Genomic DNA, 14259 nt, shown 5'->3' with positions numbered 1-14259 from the left:
CAGGCTCCAGACGCGCAGGCTCAGCGGCCATGGCTCACGGGCCCAGCCGCTCCGCGGCATGTGGGATCTTCCCGGACCGGGGCACGAACCCGCGTCCCCTGCATCGGCAGGCGGATTCTCAACCACTGCACCACCAGAGAAGCCCAAGAGCAAATACTTTTAAAAGATATAATTAGAACTCAGTGTATTTGGACATACAAATTTCTTATGCTTTTATATTATTAAATAATTACTAATGTAAGCTTATCTGAAGAACAAGACTAGTAAAAGATTTAGGGAGTCCAGATTAATATGGATTTCTATGAATAAACAAATCCAGGTCTTGCAAAAGTTAGAATATTCGCTAACATTATTTTTTACCCTGTTAAAAACAGAGAAAACTTATTGTTTTCAAATCAAAATTGTCAAACCGGTAGATACAAAGTGTATGGAATTAAATCTTTCTTTTCTTGAATTCTCTTCTATTTATATGAAAGAGGATTAGCTTCCTAAGTCAATCAAAATAGAAGCTCCTTTACTTTTAAAAGGCTTTATAATTTATAAATTCTCTCTGGAGGTAGGCAAAGATACATCAATCTATTTGTTTAGAAATTATTTATGCCCTAGATTTGTCAGAGTTCTCCAGAGAAACAGAGCCAGTAGGATGTGGACCTATACAGAGATTTATTATATGGAATTGGCTCACACAATTATGGAAGCTGCAAGTACCAATCTGCAGTGTGGGGCAGCAGGCTGGAAACCCAGGAGAGCTGATTGTACGGACGAAGTCAGCAGACAGTCTGCTGGCAAACTCCCTCTTGCTCAGGGAGGCCAGTCTTTTGGTCTATTCAGGTCTTCAACTGATTGGATGAGGCCTACCCACATTATGATGGGTAATCCAGATTTAAATATTAATCTCATTCCAAAGTACCCTCCAAGACAACAGAAAATTAACCATTACATACCCCTACAATGAGAAAATCTTATCAAACTCTCAGGAAAGCTAGGTAATTATAGAGGGATATAGAGCTGAATTTCTACTTTATAATATGCTATTTTTCCATACTTGTTCAGTCCATCTGTAAGTTGAGCTAGGGGTTCAGCTTTCAGATTTATTGACACCTTGCTGTTGGGTCACAAAGCTTTCCCTCATATCTTGACATCGCTCATTTGTATTTGTATGTTCTTCTATAGAACTTCCCTATTTCTTTTACTAGAGAATGGAGGAAGAGTCTTGTACTTAGAACCCTTTCAATTTCTTAGGATGTCATGAAGCTAAGGACAAGCCAGAAGCAATCATTCTTATTCTATCTGCATTCCCAAAACACATGTTTAGATACATTTATACAATTGCTATACAATTAGAGTTCTTTATTTTTCAAGTCATAAAAAAAGTTTCAATTTTTTATTTTTTCTTTGCCAAGTTTCCCTCCCATTTGATAGCAGATGTGTCTGAGTTAGATATAACCTATGGTGTTCACAAATAACAAATTCCTGTGGCTAGTTAATCTCCAGTAATTAACAGCAACAACCAAAAGAAGCTGTCTGATGGGACTTCTGAGATGCTGGTGTGAGTAGACAAATAAATTTGAAAAGAAGAACACAATTGGGAAATTCACACTTTCTGATTTCAGAACTTATTATAAAGCAGCAAGACAATGTGGTCCTGGCATAAAGAAAAACATACAGATCAATGAATTGAGAGTCTAGAAGCAAACCCTTGTGTTTATAGTCAATGGATTTTCAACAAAGGTAATTCAGAGAGGGAAAGAACAGGCTTTTCAACAAATGGTGCTGGGACAACTACAGATCAACATGCAAAAGAGCGTAGTTGGACTCTTCTCATATCATATACAAAAATTACCTCAAGATGGTCACAGACCGAAACATAAGGGTTAACACTATAAAATTCTTAGAAACATAGGGGTGAGTCTTCATTGCCTTGGGTTAGACAAAGCCTACTAAAATGTGACATTGAAAGCACAAGTGAAAAAGAAAAAAAGTAGATAAACTGAACTTTATCAAAATTAAGAACTTTTGTGCTTCAAAGGGCATCATCAAGAAAGTGAAAACACACAGAGTGGGAGAAAGCAAAAATCACGCAGTAGGTGAAACACTGAGCCTCGGATTTTGCCTTTGGCAAGTTGACTGCCTGAAAACTACCAAGGAGAAACAGTTTGCCCCAGAGGAGCAGAAGGGAATTTCAGTTATTTCTTGCTCTAGTTCAGGTCCCTATCATCGGCAGCCTCTTAACTGGGTGCCCCCATCCATCTGCCACATCGGTGCCAGAATTATCATAACAAAACACAGATGTTTGCCATCCCTCTGTTTAGCAGCCTGGATGGACTCTATATTGCCAGTAGAATTAAATCCAAATGACCTATAAAAATGGCATTCAAGGCTCTTCACAATCTCGTCCCTATGAACTCGGGCAGCTACATCTCCACCAGAACTCCAGCCCCACCTGCCCTTCCCTGGATACCATCACCTGAGCTCCTCCTCTTTCTATCACAGTTCCCTCTACCTGGATGCTCTCTCCTTCTCTGCAAGGAAAACCTCCACTCAGCCTTCAAATGTTACCTCTTCCGTGAAGTCTCCCCTGATTTGCTCATCAAAGCAAGTCACTTCCTTACTTGTGTTCCCAAAGCACTTTGTACTTACTTCCATTCCATTACTTAGCACTTACCACATCGTATGGCAATTATTTGGCTTCTTTGCTCTCACCTTGAGGCCAGGGGCAGTGACTGTTTTGTCTTTGTACCCTCTAGTGTCTATCTTCTGATTTGGCTCCGAAAAGCTTCTCAATAAGTATTTGGTGAATGAATGTGCCATCCATCACAGTGAAACTGATCAGTGAGTGTTTTTTCAGTGCCGATACTAACACTGCAGGTGATAAAAAAAAAAAAAAAAAAAGACAGTTTATAGTCTGGCGGAGGTTAAAAGAAGTAAATATGAATATCATAAACTATACAGCAAGCTAAAAGCCATAAGAGAATTATGAACCAAATATTACGGGGGTCAAGTAAGGGAGGATGAATCCTAGAGAAAATTCTAAATATTTCTACAGTTAGCGATGGGGGCCAGGTGATGGTAGGGAAGGGGCAGCCGAGGAGCTGTTTACAAATTTGATGCAAGCCAATGTTCACAATTTCAATAACTTTCAGTGGCATACTCTACTGCTGAAATTAAAAGTCAGGGGTATTAGGGATTTTATAAAAGGGTTTCCCTCTCTGGGAACTCCCTCCACTTATACAGACAGTATAACTGGAGTGCTTCCTTTGGCTGTCAAGGTGACCTTCCACTTGTTGGGGAAGGGTTGCTCTCACTGAGACTCCTGAGTCTGTCCACACTGAAGCAGAGGCTTCCTCATTGTCCCCAGAACTTTCAGCTTTGGTAGTGGCAAAGCCTGGAACTTCTGGACCACTGTCCCCACCTTGATCTGATATTTCTATGACTACACTGGCCTGAGGAAGGAGCGAAGAAAGCTTCACTCCTACAGCTCCACCACCACTAGACTTGCAGGCTGAAACACTTCAAGCTTTTGTTGACTGAAATAAGGATGCACAGCATAAAAGTTGTCAGTCAAGTTTTATTTGGGGACCTTACGGAGGACTATAGCCTCAGAGACAGCCTCTCAGGTAGCTCTGAGGAACTGCTCTGAAGACGTAAGGGAGGAACCAGAACTTACACGAAATTTTTTTGGCTGGAAAAAACATGTAGTTGAACATCAAAAGATTACTGCAAATCACAAAGAACAGACATCTCAAGTTAATGATTTTAGTGCTTTTCTATATATGAGAATATGCAATAATCTAGGGTCATTTGAAATTCTTCCTTAGAGATGCATCTTAACTATCTAGGGGCTAGCACAGAATGCAGAATGCTTCCTGTTTTTCTCCATCCTGAATTCCTCTCAGGAATACAATAATAGTAGGAGACTTTAACACCCCACTCACATCAATGGACAGATCCTCTATACAGAAAATCAACAAGGCAACACAGATCCTAAATGATACAACAGAACAGTTAGACTTGATTGATATTTTCAGGACATTACATCCAAAAAAACCAGAATACACATTCTTTTCAAGTGCACATGAAACATTCTCTAGTATTGACCACAAAACAAACCTCAACAAATTTAAAAGTATGGGAATTATTTCAAGCATCTTCTCTGACCACAACAACATGAAACGAGAAATCAACCACAGAAAAAGAAATGAGAAAAAAACGATTACATGGAGACTAAACAACATGCTACTAAAAAAAAAAAATGGGTCAATGAGGAAATCAAAAAGATAATTAAAAAATACCTTGAGACAAATGACAATGAAAACATAACCATACAAAATCTATGGGATGCAGCAAAAGCAGTTAGAGGGAAGTTCACAGTGAATTCCCCTCAGGTGCACTGTCAGTGGGCAACTCCAGTGGCTAATGGCTTTATCCTTGTAGAACTGGAATAGCAGGCAACATTTTTTTCTTTATAGTCTGGTAGTGAGAGACTGAATATACAAATGGACAATGGCCAGACCATACATAAAACAGAACTCTGACCCACAGTCTGCAGCAACCAGCCCAGGAAGCCAACCTACTATCTGCAAGTCAGACTTCTATCTCTAACAACTAGCCCAGGAAGTGAAACAATAACTCCTGTAACAATCGGTCCCAAATGGCCAGGACTTTATTAATATCTGATAGCCTCCCTAATTTTTGTCGCAGTTTCCAACTTGGGATCAACTGGAGAAAGCAAATATGCTCCCCTGGCCAATCACATAGGATGCCATGCTTCTGGTCAGCCTGCCTGCAGCTTCCCATGTCAACAGTCTCCAATCAGGGCACACCTGCAGCCTTCCTCTTTGTCCAGTACAAAGCTTTCCCACTCCTCTGCCTGCCTTTGGGTGTCTGCCAAAACCTAAGTGATGTTGGCTGACTCTTGCTATAGCAAGCCCTGAATAAACAGCTTTTGCTTGATCTCAATCGGTTGGTATTTCTTTCCACAGTAGAAAAGGGTTTTGTTTTGTTTTTGCGATACGCGGGCCTTCCACTGTTCTGGCCTCTCCCGTTGCGGAGCACAGGCTCCGGACGCGCAGGCTCAGCGGCCATGGCTCACGGGCCCAGCCGCTCCGCGGCACGTGGGATCTTCCCGGACCGGGGCACGAACCCGTATCCCCTGCATCGGCAGGCGGACTCTCAACCACTGCGCCACCAGGGAAGCCCCAGAAAAGGGTTTTTAAAACCAGATGCTAAATATTATTCCCAGAATCAAAGTGGGGAAGATGGTAAATGATTTATAAGAGTTCTCTCATGGGATAACCAGCTTTCGCCTCACTTTTTCTCAAATTTAACCACCTCATCAATTCCCTAGGCTGTGTAGGGAAGCATACACAGGCTGATCTTGCCCTGGTATCTGTTCCTCCACCCTGAACAGCACAGTGGAGAGTGATAATCCACAGGAATCCCTTTCCCCAAGTATGAGTCTAGTTTAGAATCATATCACCAAGGAGATCCAACAGAGGAGCATGGGGTAGGCATTGGCCCCCCACCCAGAGAAAGGTGAGGTCACAGCTCCTCCTGTTCCCTATAATCTTCCTGCCCCTGAGGGTGACTCTTGGACGGAAGCCCACAGCTCGCATGATAAACAATGCTCAGAGACAGTACACTGGGGAGCCACATCAAGGAAGAAGAATATTTTCCTTCAGCAGCATGATTGCAAAAGAATGTCCTCTTCCTTCTGTATGACCTCGCAGGGAAGTTTTACTTGCACCGCCCCTCCTCCACTGCCCGGCCTGCCCTGGGTCCTCTTGCCCACAACGGTGTCCTGCTATTCCCCCCTCCCAACAGCCGAGCCCCTCACTCTGGGCGTCCACACTAAAGACGCGGAGAATTAGAAGGAGATTTCTCAGTTGTTTTTCATTTCTAGTTTATATTCTGAGGCTCAGCTGTGTCTTCCCACCAGGCTGGATTAAGAAGAAAGGCAGTTGATAAGATTTGCCCTCCCTGTATCCAGAGCAAACCCCAGGGACTGGGATGTGAGGAAGATGAAGGGGAGTTTTTCTTGTCAATCTTGTGTATGAACATACAATTTAAATGAATTAAATATTCCTGCTTTAAATTTTTTTTTAATGTGGTAAAATACACATAAAATTTCCATCTTAAGCATTTTAAGCATGCAGTTCAGTGGTGTTAAATACATTCACATCGTTGTGCAAACAATGTCTAGAACTCTTTTCATCTTTTTTTTTTTTTTTTTTTTTTTTTGTGGTATGCGGGCCTCCCTCGAACCCGTTTCCCCTGCATCGGCAGGCGGACGCGCAACCGCTGCGCCACCAGGGAAGCCCTCTTTTCATCTTTTTTTAGACATTCTTTTTTAATATTCTTTTCCATTATGGTTTATCACAGGATATTGAATAGAGTTCCCTGTACTATTGTTGTTTATCCATCCTATATATAATAGTTTATATCTGCTAATCCCAAATTCCCGGTCCTTCCCTCCCCCAAACTCCTCCCGCTTGACAACCATAAGTCTGTTCTCTATGTCTATGAGTCTGTTTCTGTTTCATAGATAGATTCATTTGTGCCATATTTTAGATTCCACATATAAGTGATATCATATGGTATTTGTCTTTCTGACTTACTTCACTTAGTATGATAATCTCTAGCTGCATCCGTGTTGCTGCAAATGGCATTATTTCATTCTTTTTTATTATATACTGCTGAGCAGTATTTCACTGTATATATGTACCACCTCGTTATCCACTCATCTGTCAATGGACATTTAGGTTGTTCCCATGTTTTGGCTATTGTGAATAGCACTGCTACGAACATAGGGGAACAATCCAGTGGGATTGCTGGATCATATGGTAATTCTATTTTTAGTTTTCTGAGGAACCTCCACACTGTTTCCCATAGTGGCTGCACCAATTTACATTCCCACCAACAGTGTAGGAGGGTTCCCTTTTCTCCACACCCTCTCTAGTGTTTGTTATTTGTAGACTTTTTAATGATGGCCATTCTGACTGGTGTGAGGTGATACCTCATTGTAGTTTTGATTTGCATTTCTCTAATAATGAGTGATGTTGAGCATCTTTTCATGTGCCTACTGGCCATCTGTATGTCTTTGGAGAAATGTCTGTTTAGGTCTTCTGCCCATTTTTCGATTTGGTTGTTTGTTTTTTTGTTGTTGAGTTGTATGAGCTGTTTGTATATTTTGGAGATGAAGCCCTCGTCTGTCACATCATTTGCAAATATTTTCTCCCATTCTGTAGCTTGTTTTTTCATTTTTTTATGGTTTCCTTTGCTGTGCAAAAGGTTGTAAGTTTGATTAGGTCCCATTTATTTTTGTTTTTATTGCTATTGCCTTGGGAGACTGACCTAAGAAAACATTGGTACGATTTATGTCAGAGAATGTTTTGCCTATATTCTCTTCTAGGAGTAGAACTCTTTTCATCCTGAAAAACTGAAACCCGGTACCCAGGGTTAAACAACTCCCCATCCCCCCACCCCTGCCCCTGGCAATCACCCTTCTACTTTCTGTCCCTGTGATTTTGACTACCCTAAGTACCTATAAGTGGAGTCATACAGTATTTGTCTTTTTGAGACTGGCTTACTTCACTCAGCATAATGTCCTAGAGGTTCATCCATGTTGTAGCATGTGTCAGAATTTCCTTCCTTTTTAAGGCTGAAAAATAGTCCATTGTATGTATTTACCACATGTGGTTTATCCATTCATCTGTCAATGGACGCTAGGGTCGTTTCAGCCTTTTGGCTATCGTGAATAATGCTGTTATGAATATGGATGTTATTTTCTTTATTTCTTTGTTCTTGACTCTGGCCAGAGATACTGATAGTACCTCAAGCAGGGTGAAAATAATCAACGTTCAGTTTTTAAACTTATTATATTGTTTTACTTCTGAAATACACTTTAAAGGAAAGTCTGAGGAGAACAGATCCGCAAGTTTATGCCAAACAACAGATTTTGAAAGAAAACAGAACAGAGCTTCTCGGCTCTGGCTGTACTGAGGAAATTTTAAAAAGCACCTATGCCCAGATCCTAGGCCCCCGAGAGTCTGAAAGAATTGATCTGGGCTTGTTAGAGTCACCTGAGAGCTTTTAAATGGCACAATGCCCAGGCTCTACTTGAGACCCATTAAATTAGAACTTCTGGGGGTGGGGCCCAGGCACTGATGTACTTTAAAGCTTCCCCAGGTGAGTTTATGGCTAGCTGGGACTAAGAACCACTGGCATAGCCCACACCTTCACCCCTAGAGGGACTAAAAATGGGCCACTTGGACTGGAATGGAGTAGGGAGAGGGCTGGGGCATGAGCTTATAGAAAAGGGGACAGCTGGGTGGGATTCAGGTGGAGGGAGGCCATCCCCTGAACCTATTCACATCTGTATAAGTGTCCTTTCATTAAACTCTCCTCAATTACCTTGTTTGAGCGAGTCACCTTTCCCTGCTAGATCCTGACTGATATCGTTGTCCTCACCTTGACAAGGTTGCAAAAATCACTGAAGGTCAGTGTGCCATGCACAGATACTCGAAGGCTACATCTGGCAAAGACCTGGATCAGGAAAGCTGTCAGGAGCCAAGTATGTGAGAGACAGCTACTCCAGCCCACCCCCTCCCCTGAGCCTCTCTCCCACTCTCATCTCTGCTGGTTCTGAGTCTGCTCTCTCCTTGCTGCCCCCAAATCTGCAGCCCCAATGCCAGCAGAGGGCACCTGGTCAGCCTCCATCTCAGCTCCTGGCCGACCTGGTGCAGTGGCTGCCACCCCCCAACCCCACCCAGAGCAGCGCCTCGAGGTCCCCTGGGCAGAGGACTACGGGCAGGGCAGTGCCATCTAGAAGGGAGCACAAACTGTGATTGACATTTCCGGGACACAGATCCATCACTACCCGTTAGCCGGACGGATTTCAGACATTATTTCCTTTTTACTTTTTTGCGGATTGATAAATTACACAAAGTGCATAAAACTGGATGCAGATGAATACATTTTTACATATGTGTACACCTGTGCGACCACCACTCAGAAGATATCAAAATTTCCAGCGCCCCAGGAGGCTCTCTTATACCCCTCCCAGTCAACCTGCCCCCACAAGGGCAAACGCTATTTTGCCTTCTTTCACTAGAGATTAATTTTGCTTATTCTTGAACTCCACGTCAATGAAGTCACACCCTATGTACTCTTTTGGGGCCGGCTTCTCTTGCTCAATATTACATCTGTGAGATTCAGCCATGTTAGTGCATGAAGCAGGAGTGTGGGTTTTCATTGCTGTGTGGAATTTCATTTACAAATACGTCACTATTTATCCATCCTACTCTTAATAGACATTTGGGTTGTTAACAGATTGGGTACTATCATGTATAAAGCTGCTATGAACATTTTCCAATGCATCGTTTGGTGAACATAAGCACTCATTTCTCTTGAGAATATACCCAGGAGTGGAAATGCTGGGTCATAGGGTAGACATGGAAGATGCTGCCAATTTTCCAAAATGACTGTACCAACTTACACTCCCACCAGCAATATATGAAAGTTCTAGTTGCGCCACACTCTCATTAGTACTTGATATTACCAGCTCTCCTAATTTAGCCATTCTGGGAGGGGTATGGTTATACATCATTGCTGTTTTAATTCGCACATTTAGTATACTATTAAAGAAACTAGTGAATTTATAAAACAGAGATATCAAGGAGTTTTTTATGTTGTTGTCACTGTCAGGGAGGAAGAAATTGGCCCCTATCCTTCTAGGTTCTTCTGGATGGTCTAAGAATTAAATTGACATGTGACAGATTAACAGGAGAAAATCAAACAGAAGTTTAATAACACCTATATGTTGGGGCCCAGGGAAGCTCACCCCAAAATATGCAGCAATGGCATACTGATTATTTTGAATTAAAGCTACTTAAGAAACAGCCATTACAAGAGGGACACTCTGACCCTCCTTTCTGTCTCCCTGAAAGCAGGAAATAAATCTCCCGTGTGAAAGGTACACCCCTGCATCTGGAGGTAGAAGGACACCCTTATCGCCAGAGATGGGGGAATTACAGGCCTAGAAGCCGCTGGAAACAAACCTTCTTACTTCTTTAATTTACTACCCCAAGCCCACATTCTGTTTTGATTCTTCACTAATTGGGCACCCAAAACCCAAGTTTCTTTGTCCTGTCAATTCCTCGCAAATTTATTGTCTCTTTGTCTAAAAAGTATAACAGCTGCCTGCTTTGGCCACTTCTTAGGTCCCATTTCCATGAGACCTCTGTGTGCACGAATGAAAATTTGTTGTTTTTTCTCCTGTTAATCTGTCTTGCATCAATTTTGTTATTAGTCCAGCCACAAGAACTCAAAGAGGGGTAGAGGGGGAAATTTCCCCCTCCCCAACATACCCATGGGAGAGACTCAGGAAAACTAACTCTCCAAGATGGCCAAAACCTCGCCTTAAATACCACCTGTGGTTAAAGACAAAAGAAAATATTGGCGGGGAGTGGTTTAGAACTTGAGAAAGGAGGAAGGCACTCCGTATGAAGACGCAAAAGAAAATGTTTGGTAAATAAACGTGTGCTGGGCCATGCAGGGACAATGTGACACAGAGTGGACTCTGATCTTTATGCTTTTACAATTCAAGTAAAAAAAAATGAGGGAGGCAGAGGCAAGATGGCGGTGTGGGAAGACACCGAGTTTGCATCTCCCCACAACTAGGGCTCCTGCCAGCCACTGCGCGGGGTCTCTGATGCCCAGGGAACCTCAGAGTGAACTCGTAGGACGTAGCGGGACTGAGGGAGGGGAGGAGAAGTGGAGGCCAGACAGGATCGTCGCCCCTGAGGCCGGGGAGATCAGGAGAGGCAGGCAGGAGGGACTCTCCAGGAAGAGCGGGAGAGAAGCGGAGGGCGATTGCCTGGCCCACTCCGGCCGGGGAGCCTGCTGAGCTCCCAAGCCAGTACACCGCCCTCCAAAGCCCCATCCAGGTCGCATGGGTCCTGGGGGCAGAGGAGGGAGGCCGGGGGAGATCAGGAGAGGCAGGCGGGAGGGGCCCTCCCAGAGGAGCAGGAAAAGAGAGAAGGGCGTTTGCCCCGCCCACTCGAGCCCAGGAAGCCTGCTGGGCTCCCAGGTGAGGTCCCCTGCCCTCTGAGACCAGGGGTCGGGGGCACACCTGGGCCCCTTCTGTTCCTTGAGCCTAAGCCCCACCATCCACAGCCCCCAGGGCCTTTTCCAGCCCTGTGGGTCCTGAGCATTGGCCCCACCCACCACCCAAACCTCACCCTTTCTTAGTTCCCACCCTCCACAGCCAAGGCCTCCCCACCCTACCTCCTTTTTTTTTTTCCTTTTCCCTCCTCCTCTTTTTTACTATTGTGGTACTGATGTACCTTCCAGTTGTTGATTCATCTATATTTTTACTTTTATATTCTTCCTAACATATCTGCTGGTTTCCTAGTCTAATTTTCTTACTTTGTTATTGTGGGGTTTTTTTTTGCCACCCCAGGTGACTTGCAGGATCTTGGTTCATGAGCCCAGGGTTGGGCCGAAGTTCCTGTGGTGGGAGCTCCGAGTCCGAACCACTGGACTAACAGAGGATCTCAGACCCCAGGGAGTATTCATTGGAGTGAGGTTTCACGGAGTTCCTCCTCTCAGCTCCAAGACCAAGCTCTACCCAACAGCCTACAAACTCCAGTGCTGGAAGCCTCAGGCCAAACAACCAGTAAGACAGGAACACAATCCCACTCATAAAAAAAAAAAAAAAAAAAGGAGGATGGCAAATATGTCACAGATGAAGGAGCAAGGTAAAAACCTACAAGACCAAATAAATGGAAGAGGAAAGAGGCAATCTGCCTGAAAAAGAATTCAGAGTAATGATAATAAAGATGATGCAGAATCTCAGAAATAGAATGGAGGCATGGATTGAGAAAATGCAAGAAATGTTTAACAAAGATCTAGAAGAACTAAAGACCAAGCAAACAGAGATGAACAACAAAATAACTGAAATGAAAAATACACTAGAGGAATCAATAACAGAATAACTGAGGCAGAAAAATGAATAAGTGAACTGGAAGACAAAATGGTGGAAATAACTGCCGAGAAGCAGAATAAAGAAAAAAGAATGAAAAGAATTGAAGACAATCTCAGAGACCGCTGGGACGACACTAAACGCACCAAGATTCAAATTATAGGGGTCCCAGAAGAAGACGAGATAAAGAAAGGGTCTGAGAAAATATTTGAAGAGATTATAGTGGAAAACTTCCCTAACATGGGAAAGGAAATAGTCACCCAAGTCCAGGAAGCACAGAGAGTCCCATACAGGATAAACCCTAGCAAAAACACACAAAGACACATATTAATCAAACTAACAAAAATTAAATTCAAAGAAAAAGTATTAAAAGCAGCAAGGGAAAAACAAAAAATAACATAACACAGACTGGCTGAATGGATACAAGAACAAGACCCATATATATGCTGTCTACAAGAGACCCACTTCAGACCTAGGGACACATACAGACTGAAAGTGAGGGGATGGAAAAAGATATTCCATGCAAATGGAAATCAGAAGAAAGCTGGAGTAACAATACTCATATCAGAAAAAATAGACTTTAACATAAAGACTGTTACAAGAGATAAGGGGGGACACTACATAATGATCAAGGGATCAATCCAAGAAGAAGATATAACAATTATAATGTTTATGCCCCCAACATAGGAGCACCTCAATACATAAGCAAATGCTAACAACCATGAAAGGAGAAACTGACAGGAACACAATAACAGTAGAGGACTTTAACACCCCACTTACACCAATGGACAGATCATCCAAACAGAAAGTAAGAAAACACAAGCTTTAAATGACACAATAGACCACATAGATCTAATTGATATTCATAGAACTTTCCACCCAAAAGTGGCAGAATACATTTTCTTCTCAAATGCACATGGAACATTCTCCAGGATAGATCACATCTTGGGTCACAAATCAAGCCTCAGAAAATTTAAGAAAATTGAAATCATATCAAGCATCTTTTCTGACTACAACGCTATGAGACTGGAAATCAATTCAGGAAAAAAACTATAAAAAACACAAATACATGGAGGCTAAACAGTTTGCTACTAAATAACCAAGAGATCACTGAACAAATCAAAGAAGATATTTAAAAAAATACATAGAAACAAATGACAATGAAAACACGACGATCCAAAACCTATGGGACGCAGCAAAAGCAGTTCTAAGAGGGAAGTTTATAGCAGTACAATCCTACCTCAAGAAACAAGAAAAATCTCAACTAAACAATCTAACCCTACACTTAAAACAACTAGAGAGGGCTTCCCTGGTGGCTCAGTGGTTGAGAGTCCGCCTGCTGATACAGGGGACACGGGTTTGTGCCCTGGTCCGGGAGGATCCCGCGTGCCGCGGAGCGGCTGGGCCCGTGAGCCATGGCCGCTGAGCCTGTGTGTCCGGAGCCTGCGCTCCGCAATGGGAGAGGCCACAGCAGTGAGAGGCCCGCATACCGAAAAAAAAAAAAAAAAAAAAGAACAAAGAAAACCCAAAGTCAGTAGAAGGAAAGAAATCATAAAGATCAGAGCAGAAATATATGAAATAGAAATGAAGAAAACAATAGCAAAGATCAATAAAACTAAAAGCTGGTTCTTTGCGAAGATAAACAAAATTGATAAACCCTTAGCCAGACTCATCAAGAAAAAGAGGGAGAGGACGCAAATCAATAAAATTAGAAATGAGAAAGGAGAAATCACAACCGACACCGCAGAAATACAAAGGATTATAAGAGACTACTACAAACAACTATATGCCAATAAAATTAACAACCACGAAGAAATGGACAAATTCTTGGAAAGACACAATTTTCCAAGACTGAACCAGGAAGAATTAGAAAATATAAACAGACCTATCACAAGTAATGAAATTGAAATTTTAATTAAAAATCTTCCAGCAAACAAAAGTCCAGGACCAGATGGCTTCACAGGCAAATTCTATCAAACATTTAGAGAAGAGCTAACACCAATCCTTCTTAAACTCTTCCAAAAAATTGCAGAGGGAGAAACACTCCCAAATTCATTCTATGAAGCCACCATCACCCTGATACCAAAACCAGGAAAAGATGTCACAAAAAAAGAAAATTATAGACCAATATCACTGATGAACATAGATGCAAAAATCCTGAACAAAATACTAGCAAACAGAATCCAACAGCACATTAAAAGGATCATACGCCATGATCAAGTGGGATTTATCCCAGGGATGCAAAGATTCTTCAATATACACAAATCAATCAATGT

At 42.5% G+C, this 14259-nt stretch overlaps 1 long non-coding RNA gene across 3 annotated transcripts in view; it reads right to left on the bottom strand.

Moving 5' to 3' along the window:
- Positions 1-14259, bottom strand: part of LOC102983575 (uncharacterized) — a 63439-nt gene that overhangs the window by 18545 nt on the left and 30635 nt on the right. For all 3 annotated transcript variants that reach the window (XR_008617364.1, XR_008617366.1, XR_003679821.2), the window contains one exon: positions 2704-2862. This is a non-coding gene — a long non-coding RNA (uncharacterized lncRNA). The remainder of the gene's footprint in view (positions 1-2703; positions 2863-14259) is intronic.

This window comes from Physeter macrocephalus, chromosome 5 (assembly GCF_002837175.3).
Source record: "Physeter macrocephalus isolate SW-GA chromosome 5, ASM283717v5, whole genome shotgun sequence".
NCBI lineage: Eukaryota > Metazoa > Chordata > Mammalia > Artiodactyla > Physeteridae > Physeter > Physeter macrocephalus.
Note: the sequence above shows the minus strand (reverse complement) of the source record. Positions and strands in the feature narration are given on the sequence as shown.